The 16391-nt window shown below is 42.9% G+C and overlaps 1 protein-coding gene across 16 annotated transcripts in view; it reads left to right on the top strand.

Moving 5' to 3' along the window:
- The window catches only part of TENM3 (teneurin transmembrane protein 3), a 2716013-nt gene that overhangs the window by 2158363 nt on the left and 541259 nt on the right, over positions 1-16391 (top strand). The window lies entirely within an intron of this gene.

Below are 16391 nucleotides of genomic sequence, written 5' to 3'. Positions count from 1 at the left end.
ACCACCCATCGCCATATGTATCATCTTTCCCAAAGAGATGAAAAAATCTCCTGTTATTTTTGGAGCACATCCTGCAAAATGACAGATAGGGGCAGCTAATACTATATACAGATGGGGCCGCTCTTATTGTTGGCGCCAGATCGCCATCCGGCGGATGGGGCGTAGATGCTCGAGCGCCTCACATGCTCTCGCGTCCATTGATGAGAATGGGTCGCGAGCGTCTCCTTGTGCACGTGCCCCATTCTGGCGGATGGCAAAGGGTATCGAACGGAGCAATAGTAGCAATTCAGATGAGAGCGCCTCCACCTGTACCTCTTAACTTGATCTCTCTCCAGACTTGATAACCACCCGTCAGTGTCCTGCTCGAGTGGGCAAACCTACCGTACAGTATACTGCTCATTTCCCAGGGTTGCAGTTTGATGATATGATTTCTATTGCAGACCTCCCAACTTTCATAGTTTAGGATGTGGGTCCTGGCATGTGACAAAAGGGGTCAGAGACTTGTGAAAAGTGGAAGAGCCTTGCAGCACCCCTGATCACATCACTGCGGGGGCAGACCCAGCACTCCCCCAAGATGCTGGGCTGCTCCCGGGCTCCCCCCTATACTGTGTATAGATGCATTGAATTGCATCATCAGTTCCCTGGCCCCAGTTGCAAAATGGATAGATAGATAGATAGATAGATAGATAGATAGATACCAGCTAAGAGGCTGGTATCTATCTGAAATCAGCTTTTTTCATAGCTAAAACTACTGCCTATATATACTGGCACATACAGAAGTTCTGATTATCCCTTGAAGGGAAAGTATCACACTTGAGCATTTATGACAAGTGTCAAAGGTTAAACAGCACAAAACACCCTGGTATGTCTAAAATGAAATGAAATGTACAAATAATCACACAGGTCTAGTTAATAATGCTCTCCCCGGGGGATACATTTACTAAGGAGCGTATGTCAGAGCCACTGATCGTCATCCATTTGTACCAAACAGACTATAGAAACACATTTAATACAACCCTGGTTTTGCAAATTTAAAAGTTGTGTTATTGTATGTGCAATTGTCTCAACAATTATAGGATTTTTGGGTCAAGTTCCTTATACAGTAACAGCTGATTGTATAAAAGACTGGATCCAATGGAGAAGCTAGACTTTGTGTCCTTTCCCAGCCCCCTTGTGCCGGAAGCATGGTGAGTGCAGAGAGCCATGAGTGGGGACGTGGTACACTGATATGGTGTCCATGTCGATTTACATTGAAATTCAGGATAATAATTTGTAAAAAACGCATGAAAAGAACATTCCCACATCTCCACTGCCATTTACCTGTTTCCAGAGTACAGGAATTCAGAGACAGGCTATAGAGGGGGTGAAGACGTGGGAAGTGCAGAGTCACAGGCAGGGAGAGGATTATAGACATGCAGGGTGAAATGTAATATGGTGAGAGAATCAGAAAGTGAGAGATTTGGTAAGAAATCTCCAGTTTTTTAAAAGCGGCAATCATTTATACTACAAAACCAGTTTGATTTTGCAGTGTAAATGATTGCCGCTTTTAAAAAAACTGGAGATTTCATATCAAATCTCTCACTTTCTGATCTCTCACCCTATTACATTTCAGGATTTCACCCATAGAATACAGAAGAACAAGTGTATACAAGTATAGACAATGGAGAGGAGGAGGTGGTGGTCTCAGCAGGAAGGGGCATTTGGCAGGACTTTCCAAGCCTTTCTGCTGTCCATCGCTGATGTTTTATGACAGGGGAATTTAATAATTTAATTAAATGGTACATACTGATCTATGCACATTTTAATGCAGTGGGCTGCAGAATAGGAACCAGTTACCACTAATCAGTTATTTAACCAATGGGACCTGTTCCCCTCATGGTGTCTCTTCTCCATCATGTGGCCTGTCTGACTACCCCAACTGCACTCCTGACCGAACCATTGAAGGCAGACTACAGGTCCCAGCTTCTCTATGCAGCACTTGTAATGGAACATATACACAGGGAGATTTGCACAAGAGATTTGTACTGAGCAATTTAGTACGGGAGATTTGTGTTATGACTTTTTTTTTTTTTAATACCGGGTGGGTATTACAGGAATGAGTGTGATGTAGAGCATGTGCGATCGCATTTGTTTTTTAAACACATGCAATTTATGGCAATGCAATGTGCGATCTGTGCTGTTTTCAACTACTATATACCCCCATATTGCCCAGCCCTCATACCACCACCCAATCTCAGGTCGCAAGGGGCATGCGATTTAACGCATATTTGTATACAAACATCGAATGCGGAAAAAAGCACTTTGGATACGATTTATCATACGGGGAGTTTCAAGGAAAATCACAGCTCAATATCGCACTGCATACAATTGCACATATGTATGGGCCCATGTACAGTACACCTGTAAACTCATCCCTTATAGCCACGCCCACAATACATAGCAAAGAGGGATTATACTTCCTGTACCCCACATCCACCAATGATATATATATATATATATACCCCACAATCATTGCCATGCTGGTATCAGTAACTCGCAGAAGAAATGCAGATGTTATATGTGTTTGGGAGCTATGTTTTTATCTATTTACCTGTTGTAGTGATCATGCTGTAGAGTACAATATATATTCTTGTAGAAGACAAGCAGTAGCGAGGGGCTCCCAGATGGGCTGGGGCATTGCTCTGTACTGCTCAGCCAGCTGCTCACAGCACAAATATTGTTTCTGGTTTGAGATTTGCAGATGATTTTTTTTTCTTCATTTGACAGGACATGCCAAGCCTTTGTACTGCCCATTACCGATGTTCTAAACTAGGAGAACTTAATAATTTATTAACTGCTACATCTCCCTCAGGATTTGTCTGTGTGATGCTGTCGAGCCATACAACAAACCTCTCTGCCCACTATACCCCCAAAAAAGACATTCACCGTAATTCATCCTTAGGAATAATAATAATAAAACAGAAAAAAAAAGATCTTTCCTTTTGGCAGACTGCAGTGTCCTTAGAGATGTATTTATGTCTTACCTGGTTAGCTATCGTAGGATGTGCTTTATAAAATACAGTCTGATTGCTACATAAGTTTTGAACTTACCAGACTAAAGCGCGGGTTCCATAGTGCATTTTGAAGAAATATGCTTGTAAAGAAGTGGCATCATTTTTATGTGGAAATGCATTGCTTATACAGAACCGACTGGAATTTTACATGAAAAAGAGTTCAAGGGGAGAATGTAGAACTTTAATGGCCCTCTGAACATTCAGCAGGAAACAAGAATCTAGGAAGCTGTCTGCTTGGAAATGGGCTGAAATATGATCATCTTGCATCGTGAAAATATGTTTTCCTTCCACAGCAAATATGTTTTGCCTACCAGCCCTCCCACAGAAAGCTGCCTGAGAGATGAAGTATAACAGAGTGCTTCTCTCCTGTGTTCTCTGGCTGACTTATGTTTCTGCTGTTGCATTTTCTTTGTTTATTGACAGAATGCCTGACTGTATTGCGGCGAAAAACATGTGCAGACTGTACAATTAAAAAGGCACTAATTAATTAATACCACTAGTATTTCTATCTGTGTCCAGATTTCACCTGGATTTCATGCGGAATATATGAGATTTGGACCCTGGTGGGGAATGAAATATCTGTAGTAAAATGTTTGTTTACAATGGCGCATGTTGGGGTAGATGTATGTAGCATTGATAATGGAGAAGTGAGCCAGTGGAGAAGTTGCTCAACCAATCAGCACTGAAGTAACATCTATAATTTGCATAATATAAAATTATTCCGAGCAGATTATTGGTTCACTTCTACTACCTTATAACGACTTCCTACATCTGCCCTATTGCGCAGTAATTTCACTTATCGCTTTTATGTGCACTCTATTGGAATGAGCTTATCCCAGCTGGACTGCACATGCACCTGTAGTACTTATGAGTGATGTGACCCCTACACATCTCAGTATTTGCTTTGCAACCACTGAGTGGGCGATACCGGGTGTCATATGGACGGCAGCAGGGATTTGTAAGCGTACTGTATTGTACAAGCAATGAGACATACATATCCATTGCAGGAGAGCATACAGAGAGGAGGAGGCCCGTGTGCAGCCTCCTCTGGCCAGACCTCCTCCTCTCTGCCGGAAGCAGCGCCCACACAGTAGAGCCAGACTCTACTGTGCATGCACGAACAGCCAGGAAAATGGCGCAGTGGCCATTTTTCTGGTGATTCTGGCAGCGCTGCTGCTGGAGGTTATGTATTAAAGAATGGGTGCAGTGTGTGCGGTGTGGGCCACCCGGGGACTCAGGGGCTAGTGTGCACTGCAAACATTACACCTTTTATACATATGCCACTTTATCTGTGTCTCTGGTAATAGATAAATGTCTCAGAGTTTGTTAAATAAAAACCAGAGTAGCCAAGCATGAGTATTTGTGCGTCTTATCATTAATGTACTGTAGGCCGTCATTTTGCTTTACTGTGATGTGTTTCTGTGGGCTCTATTTAAGAATGAGCCATAACTCGTTTAGCACTCACTAAAGAAGTAAAGACCTAGGTTCAGTACGTTGTTAAGCTCACCACTGTTTGTGACTCCTTTCATCTTCTCTAGATGGTATTAGTGGTACGGTCCCCATTGCCAGCAAAGGGGAGCCAATGCCTTCAGCAAAGTCATCTAGGGTTTGCAGAGCATCTATCGGATAAAAGTGGATGACCGAAGCACATGCACACTATGTATCCTGTCGCTGGCAACTAAGTTCTGCCCTTTAAGTCATTCATGAAGTGCAGGCTATATAAGCTCATCGGTCTTTGTCTGCTGTTATTATTCTGACAATATTTGCCACCAGTGCATATAATGAAATGATACTATGAAAACTAGCACGAAGAACACTAAAGGCTACTCGAACAGATATTTTTACACTGCACCTCTCTGCTTCAATGAAATCAGTTACCTTGTCATAACAATAGGTATGTGCATAGAGCTTAAAATATGTTCTCTCCATGGAAAGCAAGCTATATTTTTAGTTCTTGACAGTTTTGTGAATATATATATATATCGAGTAGAGGGTACTGTTATTTGCGCTTCCAACCGCTGGGTCTTAGATCCTTAATATAGTCTATGAAGTAGTTCTCTTTTAATATTGGATAAAATCTTCTTCCACGCACTTAGAACCCCGTGTGACGGGTGGCTGCTTATTTCTCCTTTTGAAACGTTTGTTGTATCGTCTCGAGAATGTTTACTGGGGATAGGGGTGAGAAACAGTGCTCTCTAGTGTAATATTTTAGTGTTAACACACTTAAATAAAATATACTGTGCGTACCGTGTACAAGTGAATAACGTGCTCATCAAATGATCTCTACGATTTTGTTTTCTGTGATTACCAGGATCCAACCCGGATAGTATAGTCTGGCAAAAATAGTGAAAAAAGGGGTTTAAGATAAAAAGCTTACATGAATAGAAAAGTGCTGGAGTAGATGACAGGTTGCTCTCAACGCGTTTTGTCACTTAAGCCATCTGCAAATGGCTGGACTTCATCAGGAGATAGATATATATATATATTGAAAAGGAGGACACAAATACATTGAATAAAAAAATATTGTAAATAAAAGAAACAAGGAGCAAACCTAAATAGACTAGCAGGGTGGGCAGTGGTGGAATATTAGCAAGTGGTAGGCCCAGGTGCAAGCGACTACTTTAGGCCCCCAGCAACCCATACCTCCTAACTTCTAATCCCCGGCATGAGTTACATTACGCCTGGTGGCAACAGGGCGTGGCCTACAACCCCAGTCAGTGAAAAATAAAAGCCAACCCCATTTTGTACATCGCCATTTAAAACATTTTTACACATATAAGCACTGACATCTCCCCCCCCCACACACACTTCCCCTATCTCCAATATGCTCACTGTGCCCTGAGCTGTCTCTTAACTCCTCCTCCAAGACAGGGCCTGGGCTGGGCGTGCTGCGCAGCTATCTGTAGTCTGAGCCGCAGGGTGAGGCTGCTGCGGGCAGGTGGGTCTGTGCAGCAGCTCCCAAGTGGATATTATATTATGGCCACGTTCAGTGCCTCTGTGCGTGTGCACAAGCTACTGTTTGAGCCTGATAAAGCAGCAGCACTGTGCGGTCAGAGAGGTCTGATTGTGGAAAATGCTGCTGCAGCAAGGTGATTAAGGGCAATAAAGTGTCCTCACTTTTCGAGGGAGGACAGAACTTACAAAAGAAGGGCTGTCCTCTCCAAAGGAGGATGGTTAGTCACCTCAATACATATATTTCTTTCAAAGTCCAATGAACACGTTGGTAGGCGGCTTCATCACCGCTGTATGCTGTCTCTGCTCGATTTTTTGGCTTGAAAGTGATCCCTGGGAACTTGGCTGCGAAGCTATTTTCCGGATGTGCTGAGGCGTAGACCCGGTGATACTGAATGAATTTACTTAATGCTGTTAACCTAAATGTATGTGAGCATATTTTCACAGTAAAGAACTGTTTTTGCTATTCATCTATTTGGCGCTCCTCCATTCTTTGCTATATATATATATATATATATATATATATATATATATATATATATATATATATATATATATAGTACTTATGTAATATCTGGGCTTCCGTTTTTCTTATGAGACCGCGTGCGCTGCGCTCGCCACACTATATAAAATCAACTCCATGCGTAGTTGGATAGTAGGGGTATGAAAAAATGGGGTGCATTTAACATGGGAGTCCAGATAATACATAAGTACCATATATATATGCAAAAACATTTATATACAGTGTATATATATATATATATATGCAAAAAAATGTATATATATATATATATATATATATATATGCAACAAAGATATAGAGTGCGCCTTTGTGTGTGTCACCACCACCACCATAAAGCAGGTGTATATTTGACACTTTTTCGTAATTTATACAATTTATTAAAAATAGATAAAACAATTTTCAGCAATATTTCATTCTTATGTAGTCATATTTTCATCATTCCAATGACCCATTGGAATGATGAAAATATGACTACATAAGAATGAAATATTGCTGAAAAATTGTTTTATCTATTTTTAATAAATTGTATAAATTACGAAAAAGTGTCAAATATACACCTGCTTTATGGTGGTGGTGGTGACACACACAAAGGCGCACTCTATATCTTTGTTGCATTTTCCGTTCTCCTTCCCCCACTAACAGGGGGGACTTGTAGAGGTGCGGCCTACCATTTCAGCGCAGTGAAAGGGTTATTTCTTTTTATATATATATATATATATATATATATATATATATATATATATATATATATATATAAGTCAAGTGAGGTCCAGCACAGCCACAAATCCAATAGGTTCTGAGCGGGTGCCCGCAAAAATTGCAAACAGCAATATATACACAATTGAAAGAAGATGCAGCACTCCAGCGTTACTTTCAGCGTTACAACTGTGTCGTCTTCAGCCTGAAGACGACACAGTTGTGTCAAAACGTTGCTGTATCTTTTACACTGGTTATGCTCTACTAAAGTTTGCTGAAAGTAACGCTGGAGTGCTGCATCTTCTTTCAATTGTATATATATACTGTATTAAAATAGGTGATGATCAGGGCACATACAAGGATTGATGGAAACAGGTTGGATGATTTATTACCTCAGAACAACAAAATAGGAATACAATTGTCACAATCAAGGTTTCTGAGACCAGATCTATAGATACATATACTGTATATGATGGTCTCACTTCTCCACTAGCCTCCTCTCCCCAGTAATGATTACAGCATTTCCCCAACAAGTGAAACGTCTTCAGAACAAATTGCACAATGTATTGATTTAGGAAGGGGCCTATCCTGTCTCCTGTTACAATCCTATTCCTACAGCCAAGGAGGGTCTGTGTTTTTTTTAAGTTAATGTTTCCAGTGAAAACTTTCATAGCATTTTGGTTTGTTTTCATGCATAATATTGAACTGTGAACATAATATAGGCCCTTATTCTGGTTGGTGCGGCCAGAGCCGCACACGGGGCTCCGGCCGCACAAACCAATCCCCGCCCACCCTACGGATCGCCACGGCCGTCCGTACACGGACGGCTGGCGATCCGCATAAAAATGGTGGAGGCGTACGCCTCCACCATGGTGGGAGCTGCCCCCTGCATTCGATGGTCGTCGACCATCGAAGGCAGGTCCGCACGCCGCGGCAGCTCCCGCAAGCTGAGACCACACGGACAATCGTCCGTGTGGTAGCTTGTATGGGGGCTGAAAGCTGACATCCGGCGACGTCAGCTTTCCGCCCCCATCAGTGGCGTCATGCCCTCATTACCATGCATACGCCCCGCGTTTGCATGGGAACGCCCATGAAACGCGGGGCGTACACATAGGGAAATGAGGGGATGAAGCCCCTCACGCCCCTATACGCCCCCTTTGCGGCGGACGAAATACGTCTGCGGCGAAGGGGGCTGCACATGCGCAGATTGACCTCTGCGCATGTGCAGAGTAAAAACATCGGCGGTACGGCCGCACGCGGGCCGTACCGATCCGATTAGAATAAGGGCCATAATGTTATGATCTGTGTATGACGTGTGAATGAGCAAGCACAAATATTTTAATAAACACGTGAATGAGTTTCTCAAACATTCATCACAAAATAGTAAAGCGCAACGGAATCTGCTGCGCTATATAAGAAACTGTAAATAAATAAAATAGTCTATACAGTTATATAAAATACACTTAAACTGTGGACACATGGCGGCCGATTCAGACATGCTTGTAGCGGGTCGAATTCGGCTCATTCCCCGATGTTGGAGGGTTTGCGCTTGCATGAATATGCGCATGCGCAATTCCCTGGAACGAATGGACCGCTTACTGCAGAGGGGGGCATGCGGGGGCTGGCAGGAGACTGGAGCAGGGGAATGCCCAGTGCTTAATGGGCAGCCCCATAAAAGCACTAGGAGTTCTCCTGGGAACACAGTTGGGTTGATGCCTGCTGAGGGCGGGGAGGTTGAAGTCACATGACATGATTTTCACTGTCCACTATCATGATGAATATTTGCAGACCATGTGTATATTGTATATTCATGGTTTAACAGACTTTCAGTAAGGGCCAATTTATCATTGGTACTTGTGTATTTTGGCGGCGCCCATCGCATCGCATACCATAACACATACGATGGTATGCGATGCGACGCGATATCGTACGATAGAGCACGATGGCATACAATTTTGAAATTGTATGCCATTGTACATGGCATACGATGCCATACGATGCGATGCGATGCGATTAAACATTGTATAAGCACCCTAATGGGTGCTTATACTATGTTAAGCACCCAAATGGGTGCTTACAATGTTGAATGCACCCCCACGCCACCCCCCACTATAAACGTGAACCCGAAGCGTGGCGAGCGCAGCGCGCCCGCGAGGGGCGGCGGTACGCGTCCTACGACCTTTTCATACCCCCACTATCCACGTCGGCGTGGAGTTGAGAATAGAATAGTGTGGCGAGCGCAGCGAGCCACCGAGCCCGAAGCGTGGCGAGCGCAGCGAGCCCCGCGAGGGGACGCGGATACCTTCACAGGTAAACGCGTCCCCTCGCGGGCTTCACAGGTGTCCGCGTCGCCACGGACACCTGTGAAGCCCGCGAGGGGACGCGTATAACTGTGAAGGTATCCGCGTCCCCTCGCGGGGCTCGCTGCGCTCGCCACGCTTCGGGCTCGGTGGCTCGCTGCGCTCGCCACACTATTCTATTCTCAACTCCACGCCGACGTGGATAGTGGGGGTATGAAAAGGTCGTAGGATGCGTACCGCCGCCCCTCGCGGGCTCGCTGCGCTCGCCACGCTTCGGGTTCACGTTTATAGTGGGGGGTGGCGTGGGGGTGCATTTAACATTGTAAGCACCCATTTGGGTGCTCAAAAGCACCCTTTAGGGTGCTTATACGATTTTTGGTCGTATAGGGGGTCAAAATCGCGTCGCATCGCATCGCATGCCATCGGGTGCATGGCATGCGATGCGATGCGATCTGTTCGTCGTACGACGGACATCGGGGGCGCCGCCAAAATACACAAGTACCTTATCATTTCCTGCATTCTACTGTAAATGGGGTTTGTGCATGGCAATTTGTGCAAATGCCAGAAGGAACAGTACTGTTTCTGAAGGCCTGGCTGAGCAGCTTCACCTCCCAGTGCATTGATTGGCCGACATGCTTAGATGGGGGGATCATCAGTCAATAGGTCAACATCAAAACCTCGACATTGACGAAAGGTCAACATGCACTAGATCATAGACTCTGGATGAGAACAGTAGTGTGCCGAGTGCAGCGGACTAAAGACTAATAGGGCGAAGTTAGGCAAGACAGGACTGAAATCCTGACTGCGAGAGTAGGACATAGTAATCCGAGTGAGATGAGGCAGCAATCAAAGGTGCTTATATGACACCAAAAGTCAGTTTTGTGTTGTCTCATTACTCAGGCACCTTTGGAGAATATATACGGGGAGAATATACAAACTCCACACAGTTGGGAATCGAACCCATGACCTCAGTGCTGTGAGGCAGTAATGCTAACCATTACACCATCCGTACATATAGAGAAATGGGCTGATACAAATTATCTCTGTTAAAACGTAGAACTTGCCCACTGAATATAAACTTTATATACACACCAAAAAAATGGTTGCTGCTGTCCAGCCATGCTTTATCATTGCAGCCAGGTAATAATCTTTATTGACTCGTAACATTCTTCAAACTTATTCAGTGAATTGTCTGAATTCTCAAACTGTCATCCAAGGTACTTTGCTAATGTGGCATTGATCTATCTTACAAATCCAAAAGTGAGGTAGAAGAGAGAGAAATATTGGCTCTAGGATACAGTAGAGGCTAGTAAGATAAATCATTTAGGATGTCTTTTTGCAAGTTTGAGGTCACAATTCATTCATCTTGTTAACTTTGCTATATCCCTTTAGTGGCTTCAATTGCAGGATTAAATATTGAATGGTGGCAGATCATTCAATATGTGGGACCTCGCGCTTTGGCAGTGTCAGGGTTTTCCAGCTGAGAGGGGAACAGTGCACATATACCATGCCAAAAGTAATCTTGCTGATGATCTGTTCTGAAGGATTAATCCCACTACAATATTATCAGGCAATTCTCGGTGCATTGTCTCATCCCTGATATGACATAAGAAACAAATGGATAGACTAAGCGTTTCAGAATGCCAGAATAAATCGGACTCCTTTCAGATCAACAAATACCAAAACAGTTGTTGCGCTCGTCCTTAAATCTAAATAGCAATTGTACGGCATATTTTGCTTATATTAACTCTGAGTATTATCAGTATTTAAAGACTAAGCTTAAAAAAAAAATTATGACATATTCATATATGAAGCACAAAATTTTAATAATTATTATTTTAAAATAATTAAATAATACTAAAAAAAGAAGAATGACAACCCCCCCCCCCCCTCCCTTATATCCAAAACGGTTATAGACTTTCCTAAAATAGATTGTGATATTGTACAATGTCAAATGAAAAAAGAAAAGTTTGTCACGGGCATTGTCTCTGTATATGAAATATAAAATCTCCAATATGTAGTCTGTCTAGACTGCAGGCATGTCCAACGTTGGCCCTCCAGATGTTTTGAAACCACACATCCCAGCATGCTTTGCAATAGTTTTAGCATTCTCTAATCGCAAAACTGTGGCAAAGCATGCTGGGATGTGTAGTTTCGCAACACCTGGAGGGCCATCGTTGGACATGCCTGGTCTAGAGCATGTGTGTTACCTAGGAGACCGCATAACATCCCTATTTTTCTATGCATTTTGTTATATTGCCTTTCTCTTAAGTTACAATATTAATAAGACAGATTCAGTTAAATATAAACGAATCTCTTATTTTGGTAATATTGTTCAGTTGGACAATAAAGAGTCACTGCTATTTATGACTGTCCAAAATTGTCTCTATTCTCAAAGATAACTTATATCTATAGCTAGCAACTTAAGTGTACCCCTAGAGGGATTTTTTAATATTCCTCTTGATGAAAGCGCTTATTAATGTTCTGCTGTTGAAGAATGAGAATTGCATACAAACCCCATTTAAAAGTACCATTTAGTCTTAACAGCAATAAACATAGCGGAGAGGTATTTGGAACGGAACAGTTAATTACATAGGAGACCAACTGAACTTTAACCTGCCAAATAAAGAGAAAGTCAGAGCCCATCTGCTTCGGTTTCCCAAATATCCTGCTGGGTGCGATAAAAAAATAAAAATTTTACACATTTGCTTTAGTTTGTATTATTTATTAAATAAAAGGTATGCAGTTAGAACCTAATTTTCTTTTATAACAAAATTTTGATTAAGTAGGCACCAAAAGACCAATAAAGGATACAAACATAACCAGCACATCATTTTTACGTTCAATAATTATCACACTTACAATACTAGTAATATTGAACAAAAACAAGAGGGACTCAATAGAATAGTCAGACACTCTTGATTGTTTCAATCTAATGATAAGCGTTCTCAGCCACAATGGAGCCTTGTTCTGCTTAATAAAATATTCATTTTAACTGGTGGTTTTAATTAGTTTTCGTTCGTTTACCTCAACATCCCATTACATAGGCTTCTCCCCACTGTCTAATTGCTAAAGTGCAGGCCATTACTTTTTACTCTGTCCTTTGTTGCTGAAATTATGTTTTTTTGTGTACGTGTATATGTATATGTGTTTCCAACCTGCTATAAATTAGTGGTAACATTTGGCAGCTCCTGGGAGTATGCCCATTGTGTCTCTTCTGCTCTGTCTGCGCACGAAGCTGCACTCAGACATTTTACTTTTAGCTTTAACTTACTTTAGTTTTAACTTCAAATAAACACATTTTCATTTTAGCCATTATTCCCTGTAGGGAAGTAAGGGTAACTTGTTTGACCCATTTTTTCTAGAAACGTTGAGTACAGTAAACAGTGTGTTCTAAGTTTTCTTCATTTATAAATATTACTGGTGCCGTCTGCCAACATTACCTGGGATAGCAAGGTGAATAAAATAGAGCACCCTAGTATCGGAGATAACTTGCTTATCTTTACCAGCAATAACTGTTAACCATAACCATACACACTAAACGACTCTCCGGACCCGCGTCCGATATTGTTAATAGTGGGTGGGATAATAACTGCATATGTTATGCACTAACATATGCGGTTATTATTGGAAAGGGCAGCTCTTTCATTAACAGCTGCCCTTTGCGTTGCACCCGGCGATGTGTGTGCGGGTCCCCGGCAGCTCTCCATATACTCCTGCCCAGCAGCCCCCTGCTCAGATGGCTGCAGGGGCTGCCGGGCTCCCTCCTCCTCCCTGCAGCCAGAACAGGTGCAGCAGGATGCTGCATGGACAAAGGTGGGGGGGGTGCAGATCGTTGGGGGACATGAAAGGAATCCCAATTCTTTACTGCATATGACAATATGTTAAAACCCTGAAAACAGAGTATTTACCGCATTTTTTGTTTAGTGCATCCCACTCATTGTGTGCACACACTGAACTAAATCGGTTGCCGATATTTTATGGTGCCCTGGTGAACAGACAGGTTGTTTGGCTATATAGCCAAACTGACCTGCATTTTCAAAAGACATTAACCATTGTTAACTGCATGCGGGAGCGGGCATTCCTAACTATATTGAGTGTACACCCTAGATGATATTGTGAATGATATCGCTAATGGCACTGATTAGAGTGCACTGAGGACACTCCAACTGGCTGCAAAGATTGTCTGGAGTGTCCAAAAGATGCTCTGGCAGTCCTGGCTGCAGGAAGTCTACCAGGAAGTCTCCTTAGAAGTAAGGTCCATGTGGCGAAGATTATGCCATTCACAGAGACCAACATTGTGTGCAGCGGCTTCAGACACACAATACTATTTTTGGCAATGGGCTGTAATAGTAATGTGCAGATGGCAAGCTTAGTTAATATTGATACAGTATTTCAGACTAGGAGCCTTATGTATTGTAATAGGCAGCAAGATGCAGTCATCGGCTGGAGTGTTTATATCTAGTTTTTTCATGATTATATAGTCCCGCTATAGTATATTATAGTATAGGATAGTGGTATTCAGCTGTCTACCTCAATGCACTCAATAACTCAGGAATTTGAAATGTTGCGGTGCAGACCGCGAGTGCATTAGGGTACTGTATGTCATGCTAACCTACTTTGCCGTTTTACTCTTTGGGAGATGCCCAGAGAGGAGAACTAGGTAGTAGGCGATGGGAGTGGGGCCGGGTTAATAGTGTCATTAAGCCCAGAGATTGGACCTTGCCTCGATTGGACTAAATTTCCATAGAGACGGGGCTAAAATGACACAAATAGCATAGCAAGCGGACTGTTGGTAAGCTCCATGTTCTGCCAACTGCACTAGGAAGCAAGCAGAATACATTTATTATTATTTATTTATTAACAGTTTCTTATATAGCGCACACATATTCCGCAGCGCGCTTTACAGAGAATAGTTGAACATTCACATCAGTCCCTGCCCCAGTGGAGCTTACAATCTATATTCCCTACCACATGTACATGCACACACAGACATTCTAGGGTTAATTTGTTGGAACCTACCAGTATATTTTTGGATTGTGGGAGGACACCGGAGTACCCGAAGTTAACCCACGCAAACACGGGGAGAATATACAAACTCCGCACAGTTAGGGCCATGGTGGGAATAGAACCCATGACCTCAACACTGTGAGGCAGTAATGCTAACCCATCCATGCTAACCTAATCATCCATGCTACCCATGATACATGAGGGGTGCCCACTATTGCGGGGATGCATGGGACTACAACAAAAATCGAGTCCCCAACAGGATCCAGTAGGTAAGTGTGCAGCATGTTGTGCTGTAATGTCTGTATCAAAATGAAAAGACTCTAATCAGAACCTCCAACACTGGCACTTTGCTAGAAATCTGGATGTTTGTGCGTTTTTTCATCATGTGCGTTTTTTCATCATGTATTCCCAAGTCTCAGTTAAAGGTGAAGGTACACTGTGTGGCCAGTAACAATTATCATTTTTTATGACACCCAGGGGTACAGTACATGCAGGATTTCTAGAGGGGTGTGATATCAATACCAGGATTGGAGTCTCCAATCCCAGGATCTCTAATGCCGGGCAGCGTCTGAGCACTCGCTCAAACTCTGCCAGGCTGTCCCGACCCAGCGTGCGGCTTTGCACTTTGATGCTAAAAGTCATGCTGCGCAGGGCGCACTCACCAACCGCCTGGACCCTCACTCTGCTACCCCTGGCCCGGCCGCTCAGTACGGCAACCTATGCAATCCTTTCCCTGGATACCGGCTGCAGTGCTTATCCAGCTCCCCAGCCACACCGCCCACTGCACTGAATATGTAAGTAAATGTGCACAGCGGTCGGTTGAGGGGGGGGGGGGGGGCGGTGTTTTCTAATTAGCGATGCCAATCCCGGGATCCTGGGATTAACCACTTTTCAATCCCAAATCCCAGGTTTGAAAAAATGCCCCAGTATTGGCATCCCTAATCCCGAAGAAGGGAATTTAAGTATACCTACCCTTTGCCAATACTCCCCTAACTGTAACCCCCCCCCCCTCCCCCCTGTCCGCAGCCTAACCCTAACCCTCATCCCCTGCTCAGATGGACCTACTGCACAATCTGGTATAATGGAGAATATATGCAAGTCAGTGTAGGTAGCATCTCCTGTAATGTAGTCAGCACTACGACCAGAATAGTAATGTAACAGGAATGCTTCCCGATCTATCAGGAAAGGAATGAGTTAAGAGGCCAGACAATGAGAATACCACCCTGACAGGAAGCATTTGCATTCTACTGGGGATTCCTTGTTAATTGTTTAACACTCTCATGTCCAGATTGCTCCGTTTTAGAGGGAACATTGAACTTGACCTCTTCTACAATGAACAGAGCCAAATTGCCATTTGCATTATTTATATTATATTATATAATCAGTGATGTGAGTCTGTGCAAAAACTGCAGCATCTTTTACTTCAGAGGAATAACACACACACACACACACACAACAAACACACACACACAACAAACACACACATCACGCACATGCATTCACACACATACTGTATATGTTCCTTGCTGTTACTACTATCATCATAATTTATAGGACTTGCTTTAGGCATGCAGGACTGCTCATAGTCTGTCATACACATAATTATATATCATTGTCATGCGGACTCAAGCACCGTTATTTTACAGTTTAAATGCCTTATTATTTTGTACTTGATGTTCAAAACCATTTACATTTAAATCAGATTAGCAAGATGTTATTATATTCACCGGAAATGCCCTCTCCTTGTTTACTTTATACATAATGCATGATGCCTGCTGCATAACTTACCTCTGTCTGCTGATATATATATATATATATATATATATATATATATTTATATATTTATTAGAGATGTGC

The sequence above is a fragment of the Crinia signifera genome, chromosome 1, assembly GCF_055691185.1.
Source record: "Crinia signifera chromosome 1, ASM5569118v1, whole genome shotgun sequence".
Taxonomy (NCBI): Eukaryota; Metazoa; Chordata; class Amphibia; order Anura; family Myobatrachidae; genus Crinia; species Crinia signifera.
The sequence above is the reverse complement of the archived record's forward strand: the minus strand, read 5'-3'. Positions and strand labels throughout refer to the sequence as shown.